The sequence below is a fragment of the Erinaceus europaeus genome, chromosome 17 (genome assembly GCF_950295315.1).
Source record: "Erinaceus europaeus chromosome 17, mEriEur2.1, whole genome shotgun sequence".
NCBI lineage: Eukaryota > Metazoa > Chordata > Mammalia > Eulipotyphla > Erinaceidae > Erinaceus > Erinaceus europaeus.
Genome location: NC_080178.1, coordinates 39,844,701 through 39,862,115, shown reverse-complemented (window position 1 = coordinate 39,862,115; position 17,415 = coordinate 39,844,701). Strand labels below are relative to the sequence as shown.

Genomic DNA, 17,415 nt, shown 5'->3' with positions numbered 1-17,415 from the left:
AGATGTGGATGGAGAGGACAGTGATTATATACTTACATACTATTCATTTGATAGAGACAGAGAGAATCTGAGAGGGGAAGGGGAGATATCTTGTCCATATTATCTGTATTATCTTTGTCACTTTTAGCAGTTGGCCAAAAGCTCTACACCACATTTTAAGTATGTCCTCCAAATTACATAGATCAATGTTAATAAACAGGTAAAATTGGTACTTTAAATGTTCATTCCACTTTACAAACAGTAATTATTGATTTAAGCACGTAAGACTAGATCATATTATTACCTGACTTACTTTATAGAGTGTTGAATTTTGCAGAGAACTGTCCAAAAGAAATGTGTAATAGTCAAATAATTTAATTTTTTTTTTTTTAACAGAACGCTGTTCAGGATGGCTTATGATGATGCCAGGGATTCAAAGGACCTTGGAGCCTAAGGTATCCTTAACTACTATGCTAACTCCCTGGAAGTTAATTTTTTTGAAGCTCCTTTAAAGTAAGTAAATGAGGGAGTCGGGCGGTAGCGCAGCGGGTTAAGCGCAGGTGGCGCAAAGCACAAGGACCGCGTAAGGATCCGGGTTCGGGCCCGGCTCCCCACCTGCAGGGGAGTTGCTTCACAGGCGGTGAAGCAGGTCTGCAGGTGTCTGTCTTTCTCTCCCCCTCTCTGTCTTCCCCTCCTCTCTCCATTTCTCTCTGTCCTATCCAACAACTACAACAACAATAATAACTACAACAATAAAAATAAAAAAACAAGGGCAACAAAAGGGAATAAATAAATAAAATTAAATTTAAATTAAAAATAAATAAATAAATAAAGTAAGTAAGTAAATGAAGACAAAAGTAATTTTAGAGGCTGGGAGACAGCCTGCCTGGGAGAATGTAAGCCTTACTCTGCAAAAGCCCTGGTGTGAGCACTAGCTTGAACAGGACACCATCTGCACTAGAGGAACTCCATAATGGCAAGATAGTGCTTTGGTGCCTACTCTGTCTCACTTTCCCTTCTACACATTTTTTTCTTAAATAACTATTCTTTTTTTTCATTTTTTAAAATTTTTATTTATTTATTCCCTTTTATTGCCCTTGTTGTTTTACTGTTGTAGTTATTGCTGTTGTCGTCGTTGGATAGGACAGAGAGAAATGGAGAGAGGAAGGGAAGACATAGGGGGAGAGAGACACCTGCAGAGCTGCGTCACCTCCTGTGAAGCGACTCCCCTGCCGGTGGGGAGTCGGGGGCTTGAACCGGGATTCTTATGCTGGTCCTTGCACTTAACCCGCTGCGCTACCGCCCAACTCCCTTCCTTCCAATTTCTGAATAAAAAATTAAAAGTTGGGAGTCGGGCGTGTGGCGCGAACTCCAAGGACTGGTGTGAGGATCGGGAATTGAGCCCCAGATCCCCACTTTCAGGGGAGTAGCTTCACAGGCGGTGAAGAAGGTCTACAGGTATCTATCTTTCTCTCCCCATTTCCGTTTCTCTCTGTCCTATGTAACAATGACATTAATAACAACAACAATAAAACAACAAGAGCAAAGTCAGTGGCATTCCTCTATGCAAACTCTAAGCTAGAAGAAATTGAAATCCAGAAATCAATTCCTTTTACTATAGCAACAAAAACAATAAAATATCTAGGAGTAAACCTAACCAAAGAAGTGAAAGACTTGTATACTGAAAATTATGAGTCACTACTCAAGAAAATTGAAAGAGACACAAAGAAGTGGAAAGATATTCCTTGTTCATGGGTTGGTAGAATTAACATCATCAAAATGAATATACTACCCAGAGCCATCTACAAATTTAATGCTATCCCCATCAAGATCCCAAGCACATTTTTTAGGAAAATAGAACAAATGCTACAAATGTTTATCTGGAACCAGAAAAGACCTAGAATTGCCAAAACAATCTTGAGAAGAAGAGAACTGGAGGCATCACACTCCCAGATCTCAAATTGTATTATAAGGCCATTGTAATCAAAACTGCTTGGTACTGGAACATGAATAGACACAATGACCAGTGGAATAGAATTCAGAGCCCAGAAATGAGGCCCCACACCTTTCGACATCTAATCTTTGACAAAGGTGCCCAGACTATTCAATGGGGAAAGCAGAGTCTCTTCAACAAATGGTGTTGGAACATGCAGAAGAATGAAACTGAACCACTATATTTCACCAAATACTAAAGTAAATTCCAAGTGGATCAAGGACTTGGATGTTAGACCACAAACTATCAGATACTTAGAAGAAAATAATGGCAGAACTCTTTTCCGCATAAATTTTAAAGACATCTTCAATGAAACGAATCCAATTACAAAGAAGACTAAGGCAAGCATAAACCTATGGGACTACATCAAATTAAAAAGCTTCCTCACAGCAAAAGAAACCACTACCCAAACCAAGAGACCCCTCACAGAATGGGAGAAGATCTTTACATGCCACACATCAGACAAGAGTTTAATAACCAACATATATAAAGAGCTTACCAAACTCAACAACAAGACAACAAATAACCCCATCCAAAAATGGGGGGAGGACATGGACAGAATATTCACCACAGAAGAGATCCAAAAGGCTGAGAAACACATGAAAAAATGCTCCAAGTCTCTGACTGTCAGAGAAATGCAAATAAAGACAACAACGAGATACCACTTCACTCCTGTGAGAATGTCATACAATAGAAAAGGTAACAGCAGCAAATGCTGGAGAGGGTGTGGGGTCAAAGGAACCCTCTTACACTGCTGGTGGGAATGTCAATTGGTCCAACCTCTGTGGAGAACTGTCTGGAGAACTCTCAGAAGGCTAGATATGGACCTACCCTATGATCCTGCAATTCCTCTCCTGGGGATATATCCTAAGGAACCCAACATATCCATCCAAAAAGATCTGTGTACACATATGTTCTTGGCAGCACAATTTGTAATAGCCAAAACCTGGAAGCAACCCAGGTGTCCAACAACAGATGAGTGGCTGAGCAAGTTGTGGTATATATACACAATGGAATACTACTCAGCTGTAAAAAATGGTGACTTCACCGTTTTCAGCCAATCTTGGATGGACCTTGAAAAAATCATGTTGAGTGAAGTAAGTCAGAAACAGAAGGATGAATATGGGATGATCTCACTCTCAGGCCGAAGATGAAAAACAAGATCAGAAAAGAAAACACAAGTAGAACCTGAAATGGAATTGGCGTATTGCACCAAAGTAAAAGACTCTGGGTGGGTGGGTATGGGAGAATACAGGTCCAAGAAGGATTCAGAGGACCTAGTGGAGGTTGTATTGTTATATGGGAAACTGGGGAATGTTATGCATGTACAAACTATTGTATTTACTGTTGAATGTAAAACATTAATTCCCCAATTAAAAAAAGAAAAAGAAAACAACAACAACAAGGGCAACAAAAGGGAATAAATAAATAAATAAATAAAATTAAAAGTTGGATTGAGTTCTATGGAACCACAAGGGGGGGGGGGCGGTTTTAATAATATATATTTAACACTAGATATCTCAAAGTAATTTTAACTATGTTAGTATTCAAAATTCTAGACACTTCACATTTTATTTTTAACTAAAATATAGTGTGTATTTTGATCTCACAGCAAGTATCAATTCATATTAATCATATTTAAAGTACTCAACAGCCATACAAATGGCTGTAGTGGTTATAGTACTGGACTCTGCAGAATTAGTCTATTGCAAACTACATATGTAACAAGATTTGTTTTGCCTGAGATAGACAGATATATGTTGGTGTTGGGACACTGGAGTAGAGTAGATACATTACTTACTATGTACAAAACCTCTAGTTCAAGACTCTGTCCTGGGTGGGGGGGGTCATGAGTGGTAGAGCAGTAGTGCAGATATCTCTCCTCTCTGTTTATCTCCTCTATTTCTCTCTGTGTCTCACTCTATCAAAGAAGAGGAGGGGGACGGGAATGGGGAGGGGGAGGGGGGATGAGGAGGAGGAGGAGGAGGACAAAGGTGGTGGCTGCTGGGAGCAGTGATACTATAATGCAGGTATTGAAGGTACCCTGCAATAGCTCCGATAGGACCTACAATGAGCTGCTGATGATACACCTGGTTGAGTGCAGTACATGTTACAATGAGAGCAAGGACATGGATTCAAGAGCCCAGTCCCTGGGAAGCTCTGCAAGTGGTGAAGCAGTGTTGCAGGTTCTCTCTCTCTCTCTCTGTCTCTCCCCCCCCCTTGATTTCTGGCTGTCTCTACCCAATAAATAAAAATAATAAAAAAATGAATTGTATAAAAAACCTCCAATGTAATTTCATTTACTACCCAATTTTACAAATTGCTGTGCAGCAAAGTTTAAGAAATAATGTGGCTGGTCCCATATGAAACTTCCTCCCTGAAATAATGATTATGCATAATTATCAATATTATATATCTAGTCTTCAAAAAATTTAATTTTCTGAAAGGTGGAGAAATGACTTGAGACTCTGCACTGTCTTAGGTCACTATCTAAAAAATTACAGTTCACAGAGATGCCAGGTAAACATATAAATAGCTACGGTCAGTTAATTACCATAAAAACAATGGAATTATATAAAGCTGAAACATTTCTGCACAGAAAAAGTAACAATCTGCAACCAGTACCAAGTCAGTATCATGTTAATATGTTTCACTTCGGACTGTGTCCTGAGACCTCAGGTGTGGAATGTCAACCCTTCAGCTTCATTACTCTGGTGAGACCTTTCCTAGCTCATAGGACTACTCCTTAATTCCATTTCAGGTAGTGCACTTCTTAACAAAACCTCAAAACCTATATATAGACCAGGGCGCATGAGATAGGGCATATTTACACATAAGTTAGGGGAAAATATATACCTTAGAGCAAAAGTACACAATAGTTTGCAGTTAGTAAGTGTAGCAAGCAAATAGAAAGATCTAAAAAGACACCATAAAGTACCTAATAAAACAGTATTTACTTAAACCTCCTCACCTACCTACTATTACACTTCTCTCAACCACTCCAAAGCTAACCTTGTCAAAGGACTACAAAAGCTGAAAGAGGGCAAGAGACCAACAAGATACTCTAATCACTACCAGGCCACCCCATCACCTTGAGCCCTAGTCAGGGAGAGGTAGAATTCCCATACAGGTATGATGGGTCTAGACCTATAACATCCCTCTCACCACTGTCACTGATCTCCATCAGAAACAACATAATGAACCACTCTGTAGATCCCTACAGGACCTTGCTCTCAATGTGGATCAACAATAGTAGAGACTGGGCAGGGGAGATACCATAATGGTTATGCAAACCATCTCATGCCTGAGGCTCTTAAGTCTCAGGTTCAATTCCCCGCACCACCTTAAGCCAGAGTTGAACAGTGTTCTGGTGTTTCTCTGAATCTCTCTCAAAAATAACATAAATAAAATTAAAAAAAAAAAATAGTAGAGACTGTTCCATTCTCCAAAGGAAGTTGGATAACATACTCTATAGCCTATCACCCGAGGATGATGGGTCCTGAAATTAATGCAGCCTGGAATATTCCTAACCGTGGCCACAGAATGCCAGACCTACAGGGATGCAGAGATTACATAGCCTCCTGTGCTGAATATGGACCCCCAGATCAAATCGATGGGGTTTACAGTTAACAAGATTTATGTACTTTTTTTATGCAACTCTCTTCCCTGATCCAGCTTTCAAGTCCTTTTTCCAACTATACTATCTCCCCAGACAATAACTTGGGTCTACCTGCACATTAGATGTCAGGCTCAGGCAAAAACAAGTGAAGTTATGGGCCCCTTGGAATATAACTAAAATAAAATAAACCTACTAGGTTTTTCCAAAACGGAGACCCCAAATCTTCATCTGCAATATTCTTGCCTTGAGGTTCATGATTAGTCAACAAATTTGTTCTGCTTTATATGTTAACTCTTTTTCAGCCACCAGGTTCCAGATGCTACCGTGATGCCAACCTGACTTCCCTGCACAGATGACACCAATGTGTCCTGGAGCTCCAGAGACACCAGGCATGGGATGTCAACCCTTCAGCTTCCATTAATCTGCTACCAAGTTGCAGATGCTACCATGGCACCAACCTGACTTCCCTGGGCAGATGACCTCACCAATGTGTCCTAGAACCCCACCTATCCAGAGATCTGCCCAACTAGGGAAAGACAGAAACAGGCAGGGGGTATGGATTGACCTGTCAACACCCATGTTCAGTAGAGAAGCAATTACAGAAGCCAGACCTCCAACCTTCTGTACCCCATAATGACCCTGGATCCATACTCTCAGAGGGATAAAGAATAGGAAAGCTTCCTGTGGAGGGGATAGGATGGGGAAATCTGGTGGTGGGAATTACATCACTTTTATCCTGTGGTCTAATCAATCATTTAATCAATAAAAAAAAAGAAGGAAGGAAGGTAGGAAGGGAAGGAAAAGAAAAAAAAGAGAGAGAAAGCCAGCCTAACACCACCCCCCCCCCAAAAAAAATGGTAAAGGGTACACATGAACATTTGTAAATGGGAGTAAATGAGGATGTCCACTAATTTAAAGAAACACCTACACATTATAATAAAGTGTTGGGCTTCTGTCCTTATCATATATAATCCCATATCTAAAATATTTTTTAATTTTTATTTATTTAAAAAAGGAGACATTAACAAAACCATAGGATAAGAGGAATACAACTCCACACAATTCCCACCACCAGATCTCCGTTATCTCATCCCCTCCCCTGATAGCTTTCCTATTCTTTATCCCTCTGGGAATATGGACCCAAGGTGATTGTGGGATGCAGAAGGTGAAAGGTCTGGCTTCTGTAATTGCTTCCCCGCTGAACATGGGCATTGACTATCTAAAATATTTTAAAACTTTATTAAAAACTTTAATACACAAGATTATTTTTAGAGGTATTAGATCAGTTTGCTGTCATTTTTAAAGACAACTAATGCAGAAGTATGAACGTAAATAAAAATTAGTTCTTTATGAGGTTTACATTTTATTTTATTCCTTGTTAATAAGTGCAATTGATACTTGCCAACCAACATTCATTTGACAGAGATAACTCAGTAAGTGACATATTATGCCAGTTTCTACATTTATTTCAACAAATGAAAAATCTACATGAAAGCATTTTACAAACTATGAAACAATATACAAATCAAAGTTATGCTACTCACCACCAGATGGTGATCATGACTCATTTAAAGTTAAATGATGATAGTATTTGCAAGTCAGTCAGCAGGCTTAAAAATGATCATTAAGGAAACTATAATACCTGTTTAAAATGCTCGTGATTTTTTAGTGTTAACAAATGAAATGTCAGCAAAACATAGGTAATAAAAAATAGATTTTTTTTTTTTTTAACCAGAGCATTGCTCAACCGTAGCTTATGGTGGGGGTGGGGGGGGGGTTCAGCCTGGGACTTTGGAGCCTCAGGCATGAGTCTCTTTGCATAACCATTGTGTTATCTACCCCCTCCCCCCCATCCCCTAAAGTCTTCTAAAGGAGTTATCTGACCACATGAACATTTGATATTAAGAAATTTACTGTAAGACAGCAGTGAACATATTTCTGGTGGTTTTACATGGGTTCTTTAATAATACTATTTAAAAAGGTCTTATTTACTTAACATGAGAGACAGAAAGTGAGAAAGAGACCAATTATCACTCCAGCATATAAGATGGCTGGGCCAAGGTTTCACTCAAGTCCTGAGCTCTACCACTCCTGCTCTAAAGGATAAGGAATCTTCAGAAATAACCTTAATACTTTCATTATCACTTAAAACTCAATACTTACTGCCCTTGAATTTCCAATTTCAAGATATGTTCAATTTCTAAGAAATGAATCTATACTATTACTTCTGGCAACATCTCACCTTTATCCTCTCTGCACCTAGGATTCAGTGATTTTAGTGTGTGCCAACTTACAAGTATCTATCTTTGCATTAGGGTTATCAGATTCAACTCTTCTGAGAGCAGCACTCAACCAGTTCTTCTTCCAGCGTTTGCCCTTCTTCCGTAGCCAGTCAACAGCATCAGGTTGAGCCTGATGTAAAGTTTCGAGACCTCCTTTGAATCTGGAGAGGTGGCAGTCGTTGACTCAACCAGTAATCGAGAAGCAATTGAACACTTGACTGGGCTAATTTGGGTCTGATCTATACTAATTTTCATAGCCCAGCAGGAGAATTAAGTCCCAGTTGATTACTGCTGTTATCAACCTTCCCCCCTTTGGTTATCACTTCCCAAACCCCTTGGTCAATGTTTCTGGAATCACTTTCAAACTACTTATACTCAGATTTTTGTCTCATGGTCTGCTTCTTGAGAACTCCAACACAACAGCACCTCTATGAAGCCAACAAGCAACTTGCATAGTGCTCTGCTTTGCCATATGCGCAACCCATTGCCCAGGCCCCAACCACTGAGGGTAGCTCTGATGCGAAACACTCACTCTATCTGCCTCTATATCTAAATCAGCCTGGAGCCACCAGTGAAGCCTAGGTGATGACCCAAAAGAAAGAGAGAAGAAAAAAAAGAAAGCCTCTTTAGTGAAAATTATGGACATCCTAAGAAAAATGTAAATATAAAATAAGTTGAGACGTTCCAAATAACCCTAAAGTCCCAGTTTTTTAAAAATTTGATAATTTTTATCTTTATTGGATAGACACAGCCAGAAAACAAGATGGTAGGGAGAGACAGAGAAGGAGAGAGAAAAGACACCCGCAGCCCTGCTTCACTACTCAGGTGGGGACTGAGGGCTTGAACCCAAGTCCTTATGCACTGTAATATGTGCGCTCAAGCAGGCGCACTACCACGGGGCCCCAAAATCCAGTTTTAAGAATTTTCCTTTCAATTGTTTTTGGAAGTGTTCCATGCAGACTGTTCTGATGTTGAAGAGGTAACTAACACCTCCTATTCTTTAATGTTGACTAAACAGCATCGATATTTCAATACTTGGTTCTTATATAATACAATCTAGTTGAAAAGAAGACAATTGGTGACTTAAGATTCCATACTTTAAAGATATGTTCCTAGAAATAATGCAATTATATTTTTTCAAAGCTTTACAAAATTACAAAATATCAGGGATACAATTCCACACTGTTCCCATCACTAGAATTCTGTGTCCCCATTCCTCTACTGGGGACTGCAGTGGTTCTCCTAAGGTCACAGATATGTGACTATTATTTCTATAATTATCTGGCTATTTATCTATGTGTATTCTTTCATCTTCAGCTAACATTTCTCCTCATCTGGGAGTATGGACCAAAACTGAAGGAATGTAAATTTTACTACGGCTGGATCTCTTGAAAAACCACAACATATGAACTTTACAAATATTATCATTTACATGTCATTCAATGGATTTTTTTTAAACTGTCATTTATTTTCCTCAAATAAGACAAGTATAGAAACCTCTGAAGATCTGTTTTTAAAATCAACAGAGAGCTGGGAGATGGCTCATCCTGTCGAGTATCCATTTACTACATATAAGAACCTGGATAGACTAATGTAAATGAAAACCTTATTGGGCAGGGGAGATAGCATAATGCTTATGCAAAGGGACTTTCATGCCTGAGGCTCCTAAGTCCCAGGTTCAATCCCCCACACCACCATAAACCAGAGATGAGCAGGGCTCTGGTGTTTGTGTGTGTGTCTCTCTGAGTCTCTCTCAAAAATAAAATAAATAAATCTTTTTTAAAAAGAACATACTGTCCCAAGTGTTAAAAAAAAAAAAAGAGACCTTATCAAAGTGACATAAAAAATATAGAGTTACATTTTCTCACATATAACAAAAAATCCAGAGTAAGGAGTTGCTAGTTTTGGTTTATGACTGAATAAATTCAACATACTTTCTGAAACTTCCAGAGTCCACACAGCCTGTGTGGTTCCCTATAACCGCTACCCCACCTCAACACACGCTGAGAGCTGTTTGATTTTTGTTCTTTTAATCTATTTCACTAAGATAAAGTGCCCTTACTGAGTGTCTCTGATTCTTTTTATGCACCACCCCATATAATACATGCCTGTTTACTATGAAACAGGCCAGTGTCTTCAGCACCTAGGACAGTGCCTATACATAACAGGCATTCAATAAAGTCTTGTTCAATAAAATAATCTGAACTACAACAACAAAAGTTTTTCACCAGGGTAGGGGTAGATAACATAATAGTTATGCAAAGAGGCTCTTGGCTTGAAGCTCCAAAGTCCCAGGTTCAATACCATACACCACCATAAGCCAGAGTTGAACAGTGTTCTGGTAAAAAAAAAAAAAAAAATTACCAATATAAACTACTAACCAATATAATTGTGTAACTAAACAAAAAATATAAAAGAATATCTATTTTAGAAATGTGCATTTATGATACCTATGCTAATAACTTACAACAGTCAACCATAAACTAGCTCTTTGTGAATGCATGAATTTTTTGTTAACATGACAAGAGAATAGAATAGGGCGGAGGGTAGATAGCATAATGGCTATGCAAACAGACTCTCATGCCTGAGGTTCCAAAGTCCCAGGTTCTAGCCCCCATACCACCATAAGCCAGAGCTGAACAGTGCTCTGGTAAATAAATAAATTAATTAATTAATTAATATATTTTTTAAAAATAATGAGTAAGAAAAAAGTAAATCATATTTTATATGTATCAGCAGGCCTTTTCTTTTTAACATTTTGATATTTATTTATTCCCTTTTGTTGCCCTTGTTGTTTTATCGTTGTCATCAGTGTTGGATAGGACAGAGAAAAATGGAGAAAGGAGAGGAAGACAGAAAGGGGGAGAGAAAGACAGACACCTACAGACCTGCTTCACCACTTGTGAAGTGACTTCCCTGCAGGTGAGGAGCCAGGGGCTCAAACCGGGATCCTTATGCTAGTCCTTGTGCTTTACACTTAACCTACTGCGCTACTGCCTGACTCCCCACTTTTTTTTTTGCCACCAGGGTTATTAATGGGGCTCAGTGCCTGCACCAGGAATCCACTGCTCCTGGAAGTCATTGTTTCCCATTTCGCTGCCCTTGTTGTCATTATTGTTATTGTTGCCATTGATGTTGTTGGATAGGACAGACAGAAACCGAAAAAGGAGGGTTACCAGAGGGGGAGAGAAAGATATAGATACCTGCAGACCTGCTTCACCACTTGTGAAGCGACCCCCCTGCAGGTGGGGAGCCAAGGGTTTGAACCTTACTCCAGTCCTTGTGCCATGTGCGCTTCACTGGCTGCACTACCACCCAACTCCGGGTGGTAGTGCAGCGGGTTAAGCGCACGTGGCGCAACAAGGACCAGCTTAAGGATCCCAGTTTGAGCCCCCAGCTCCCCACCTGTAGGGGAGCCGACAGTGAAGCAGGTCTGCAGGTGTCTATCTTTCTCTCCCCGTCTTCCTGTCCTCTATCCATTTCTCTCTGTCCTATCCAACAATGACATCAATAATAACAATAAAACAAGGGCAATAAAAGGGAATAAATAAATAAATATTTAAAAAAGAATTATACACAATGAAATACTACTCAGCTATTAAAATGATGAATTCACCTTCTTCACTTCATCTTGGATGGAACTTGAAGGAAATCATGCTAAATGAAATTAAGCCAGAAAGAGAAGGATTAATACAAGATGATACCAGTCAGACAGAAGTTGAAAAATAAGAACATAAGGGAAAACACAAAGCAGATCTTGGACTGGGTTGGTGTACTGCACCAAAGTAAATGACCCTGGGGTGGGATTCGGGTCCTGGATAATAATGGCAGAGAAGGACCTAAAGAGGGTTACATTGTTATGTGGAAAACTGAGAAATGTTACTTACACATGTACAAACTACTGTATTTTACCGCTGACTGTAAACCATTAACCCACCCAATAAAGAAAAAAAGAAGTAAAGGTATACACATACCGGGTGGCATACTGGGTTAAGGGCACAGAGTGCAAGAACCCGCACAAAGATCCCGGTTGGAGCCTCCTGGCTCCCCACCTACAAGGGGGTCACTTCACCAGCGTTGAAGCAGGTTTGCAGGTATCTCTCTCTCCCCCTCCTCTCTCAATTTCTTTCTGTCCTATCCAATAAAAATGGAAAAAAATGGCAGCCAGGAGTAGTGGATTTGTAGTGCAGGTACCCAGCCCGGCAATAAATCTGGAGACCAAAAAAAAAAAAAAAAGTAAAGGTAAGAAACTAGTATTCATTTTGTTGATAAAGCTGCATATGTCTCCTAGTTTCTGTCTTGTTGCACTATCAATTAGAGACAAAAGTACGGCTGGGTTTAAATAAATGAAACACACACACTCACTTCAGTTCTGCCAATTTTCATTTCACGTATTTTTGAAGCTGTTACTGGGTGAAAACACTAAGATATTATCTTTCTGGTGAACTAAGCCCAGGAGCCCTCTATTTCTGCTATTATTCCTTGTTCTAAAGTCTCTGCTGCATTTGTGAAGTCATGGTGTCTTCTTTTTTAAGATTTGTTTACCAAAGAGCAAGAGAGAGAGCACCAGGCACAAGTGCTACGCAGCATCAAAATCAAGACCTCATGCTTGAGAGTTCAACATTTTACCTACTGCACGACTTCCTGGGCCACCATGGTACCTTTTAATGTTTAATTTTGTATAGTATAGTCTTCTCTATACGTTTTAAAAACTCTATAGTACTTTTGTAGACATCATATAGTTGTATTTTCTTTATTTATTCATGAGAAAGACAGGAGGAAGGAACCAGACATCACTCTGGTACATATGCTGCCGGGGATCAATCTTGGGACCTCATGGTAGAAAATCCAAGGCTTTATCCACTGCACCAACTCCCGGACCACTAGTTTTTTTGTTTTTTACTCTAATAGTGTCTCATTTATTTTATTTGAAATAAATATCATAGATAACTGCTGGTAATCAGATTAAGTGCAAGTTAAGGCTAAAGGTTGGCAAATGACAGCCCATAGAACAAATCTCCTGTGTTTGCACAGTGCTTTTATAATTTTAGAGGGCTCTGGGGGGGGGGGGATTAAAGGAAAAACAGCATTAAACATAATAAAACAATTACATGAAATACAAATTTCAGTAAATGATATTTTATTGAGATAGTCATAATTGCTCCTTTACCTTGTGCCCATGGTTATGATCAAGATGTGAACAGCAGAACAGTTTTTCATCATTATTATATTGACCTCAAACCCTAAAATACTCTGAATCTGGCCCTCGCAAAAGCTGCCAAACTCTGGTAAAAATATTTGCATTTAATGTATTTGTATATATGATTGTTTTAAATCTATAATCTTATTGTTTATTTTCTCTATGTCCTAACATTTCTTGGCTCACATTTTCCTCCTTTTCCTGTCTTCTTTTGGAATAACTGAAAATACTTTCATAATTCACTCAATAATTGTTATAATGTTAACAAGTTCTTGGAAACTGTGACTGCAAATGAGACCACATCATCAGATAACGTTGATGCCCTGAGAGGTAGCACAGTGGTTTAAGGGATTGGACTCAGAAGTATGAGGCCAAACTCTGAGTTTGATCCCCAGCATAGCATGTGCCAGAGTGATGATGCCTCTACCCCTCTCTCTTATTAATAAATAGACCAAGGGGAAGGGAAGGATGGGACACAGTCCTTTGGTGTTGGGATGGTGTTATGTACACTCCTATCAATCTGTACTCATATAAATCACTATTCAATTAATATGAGAGGGGAAAAATTGAATGTCTCAAACTTTTAAAATCACAGACTGAGTCTTTTTAATACATAGGATGAGTCTTTGATATGTTGACTCTCTTAAAAGCTTAGACCAAAAAGAACAGAAGCAACTGGTGGCACAGCTATATGGAAATAATGTCAAAGGACATAAATTATGGTGATGTTGTGTATGATACAGCAAATACTAACAAAGGGATATTTCAAAGTTAACCCAATCGCCAAATAATCTGATTATAGTAATAACTACCTATTGTCTTCTTAAACCCTAAGACAGCTGAATCCTCCCACTTCCTCTTTCCCCCAGTCCTGGAACCTCGAGCGTGGGGCTCACTTTACTACATGCTTCTCTCAATTCATACCAAATGATATTCCATCCGCCGATCCCAACCTAATCAATGCAAGGAGTACCACCTCAGCATGCTTCAATTCAGACTGTGTCCAGAGACATCAGGCATGGAATGTCAACCCTTCACTCTCATTATTCGGATGAGACCTTTCCGTTCACAGTATTCTCAAATTCCATTCCAGGAGGTTCACTTCCTAACAAAATCCCAAAACCTAGATATAGACCAGGTCCCATAAAATGGAGCATATGTTCACATGTATCCATAAATTAGGACAAAATATATACCTGAAAGCAAAAATACACAATAGTCTGTAGTGAGTCAGTATCAAGTTCATAATGAAATAGAGTCTACTTAGACTTAGATACCCTCTTCACCTACTTCCTATTACAGGTCTCTCGCTTATTCCAAAGCTAACCTCATCAAAGCAAGGACTGCAAAAGCTGAATAAGGGCAAGAGACTGGCATACTTTAATGATGACTCTTTGGTCACTATCAGGCCACCCCATCAGCTGTAGCCCTATTCGGGGAGTTCTTAGATTCCAAAACAAGACATGATGGGCCTAGACCTCAAATAAATCCCTCTCTCCATTATTATCGGTCATTCCTATCAGGAACAACACTATAGACCCCTTTGTGGGCCCCCATAGGACCTTGCCCTCAACTTGGATCAACAACGGTAGAGAATGTTCCATCCTCTGAAGCGAGGCTGGACAACATACTCTATCTTCCACCTGAGGAAGATGGGTCCTGATAATCTGGCATCTTGGAACATTCCTACTCATGACTACAGAATGTGAGCTGAGATCTACAGGGATGCAGAGTTCACATAGGCTCCTAAGCTGAATATGAGCCCCAGATCACATCAAATCGATGGGGTTTACAGTCAGTACTTATATACCTTTCCCATATTTGGGAGCTACTCTCTTCCCTGATCCAACTTTCTGGTCCTTTTTCCAACCATAACATATTCTCCCCAGACAATAACTTGGATCCACCTGCATATTAGATTTCAGACTCAGAGGAAAAGGGGGGGGGGGCTAGTATAATCACAGGCCCTTTGGAGTATAACTTAAATATGCCTACTAGCTATCTACAAAATGAAGACACACACACACCCCAACTCTTCATCTGCACTATTCCAGCCTTTAGGTTCATGATTAGTTAACAACTTGTTTGGCTTTATATGTAAACTCTCTTTTCAGCCACCAGGTTCCAGATGCTAGCATGATGCCAACCAGACTTCCCTGGACAGACAACCCCACCAATATGTCCTGGAACACCTCTTCCCAGGACCCCTCCCCACTAGGGGAAGAGAGAGACAGGCTGGGAGTATGGATCGACCTGTTAATGCCCATGTTCAGCGGGGAAGCAATTACAGAAGCCAGACCTTCCACATTCTGCATCCCACAATGACCTTGGGTCCATACTTCCAGAGGGTTAAAGAACAGGAAAGCTATTAAGGGAGGGGATGGATACAGAGTTCTGGTGGTGGGAATTGTGTGGAGTTGTACCCCTCTTATCCTATGGTATTGTTAGTGTTTCCTTTTTATTTAAAAAAAAAAAAAAAGGCTCCTGTGCTAAATATAAATACATATGGGCCCTGGGTCAGGTGAATGAGGTAAAGAGTTAAATTTTCTTCAAGACTGGGAGCTACTCTGCCCAATCCAACTTTCTTTTTTTTTTAGGTTTTTTTTTTTTTTTGCCTTTACTTATTTAGTGGATAGAGACAGCCAGAAATCAAGAAGGAAGCGGAGATAGAGAGGAAGAGAGACAAAGAGACAGCTGCAACACTGCTTCAGCACTTGTGAAGCTTTCCCCCTGCAGGTGGGGACTGGGAACTCAAACCTGGAATCTTGCACATTGTAACATGTACGCTCAATCAGGTGTGCCATCACCTGCCCCCCCATACAACTTTCTAGCACTATTCTCAACTCTGACACCATCTTCTCAGACAGTATTTTTGTCCAACTTCATGTTAGTTACCAAACTCAAGCAAGAACTACTATCGTAGATCCTTAGGAACATACCTAAAAAAAAGACATTCTCGCTTCTTTCCACCCTAAGATCCCTATTCTCATCTACTTTATTCCTACTTTTTGGTTCCTGTTCATAAATCATTTTGTCCTGCTTTTCATCTTACTGCCTTTCAGCTACCAAGTTGCACATGCTGTCATGATTCCATCTTGACTTCCCTAGGCAGATGAATCTTCAGCAAAATACAGAGAAGAAAAAAACTACATGGTAATAACCTTTATGAAATAGACTCAAGACTTCAACAAAACACAAACTGAACTCAGAAACACAATGAGCATTGAACACAATGGTCAAAGGAGTTTTAGTCAAGACGTGAAGCTTCAAGGTGGTGCTAGTCATATGAGAAAAATCAAGCATCTGATTAGAGTGTCAGGGCTGAGTCACCTGGTATCAGATGGACCTCTATGAAGGGAAGAGAAGCTCTAGATTGAAACTCTTCCAGGCAATGGCTCACCTTGTTAAGCACACACATTATAGTGCATAAGGAGCTGGGTTCAAGCCCTGGGTCCCCACCTGCAGAGGGGGGAGCTTCATGAGCAATGAAGCAGGGCTATAGATGTCTCTCTCTCCCTTTCTCCTCTCATTTTCTCTTTGCCCTATTGAGCAGAAAAGAAAGGGGGGGGAGGAAGGGGAGATCTGCCAAGAGTAGTAAGATTCATTGTGCATGCACCAAGTCCCAACAACAACCCTGGTGGCAATAAAAATCCGTGTGCATGCACACGCGTGCGTGCGTGCGTGCATGCATGCATGCCTGCGTGCGTGTGTGTGTTACTGAAACACAATGGAGCTTTCCTAACTGGTTAACACAGTGATATGCCAGGAGGGTGACACACCCTGACTCCAAACTGAAAGAATCCGGAAGCCCAACATGAGGCCTCTCCCAAGCCCTGTCCTATGTGTCTCTCCATTTGGCAGATTCTAAATTATATCCTTTGTAATAAAACTACAATAATAAACACAGTGCTTTTTTTATAGTTCCAGTGAGTCATTTGAGCAAATTATCTAAACTGAAGCTGGTCACAGGAACTTGATGTGGCTAACACCAGCTGATGTCAGAATAAACCCTAAGCAAGGGTTTTTGTGAAACTTGGACGTGCTGTTTCTAAAATTTCACATCGGGATGAGAAGCCAAGATGGCTAAACAATGGGAATTACGTATCCATTACAGAGACTGTTGGCAATCTACAACAAAAACTATACTAAACTTGAAAGAAATCATCGTGAAGCAAACTGAAAAGACTACCTATAGCAGAGAGAAAAGGAAATGCAGAAGAGTCAACAACAGAGAATCACTGGAGAGTCAGGACTGTCCCAGTTTGGGAAACAGGCTATAAACCAGAAGAGACTTCAGAGGTGCTGGCACTTCAACTGCAGGGGACAGGGGACAGGGGACAAG

The 17,415-nt window shown here is 40.0% G+C and overlaps 1 protein-coding gene across 2 annotated transcripts in view; it reads right to left on the bottom strand.

Moving 5' to 3' along the window:
* Nucleotides 1-17,415, bottom strand: part of RSF1 (remodeling and spacing factor 1) — a 147,955-nt gene that overhangs the window by 110,851 nt on the left and 19,689 nt on the right. The window lies entirely within an intron of this gene.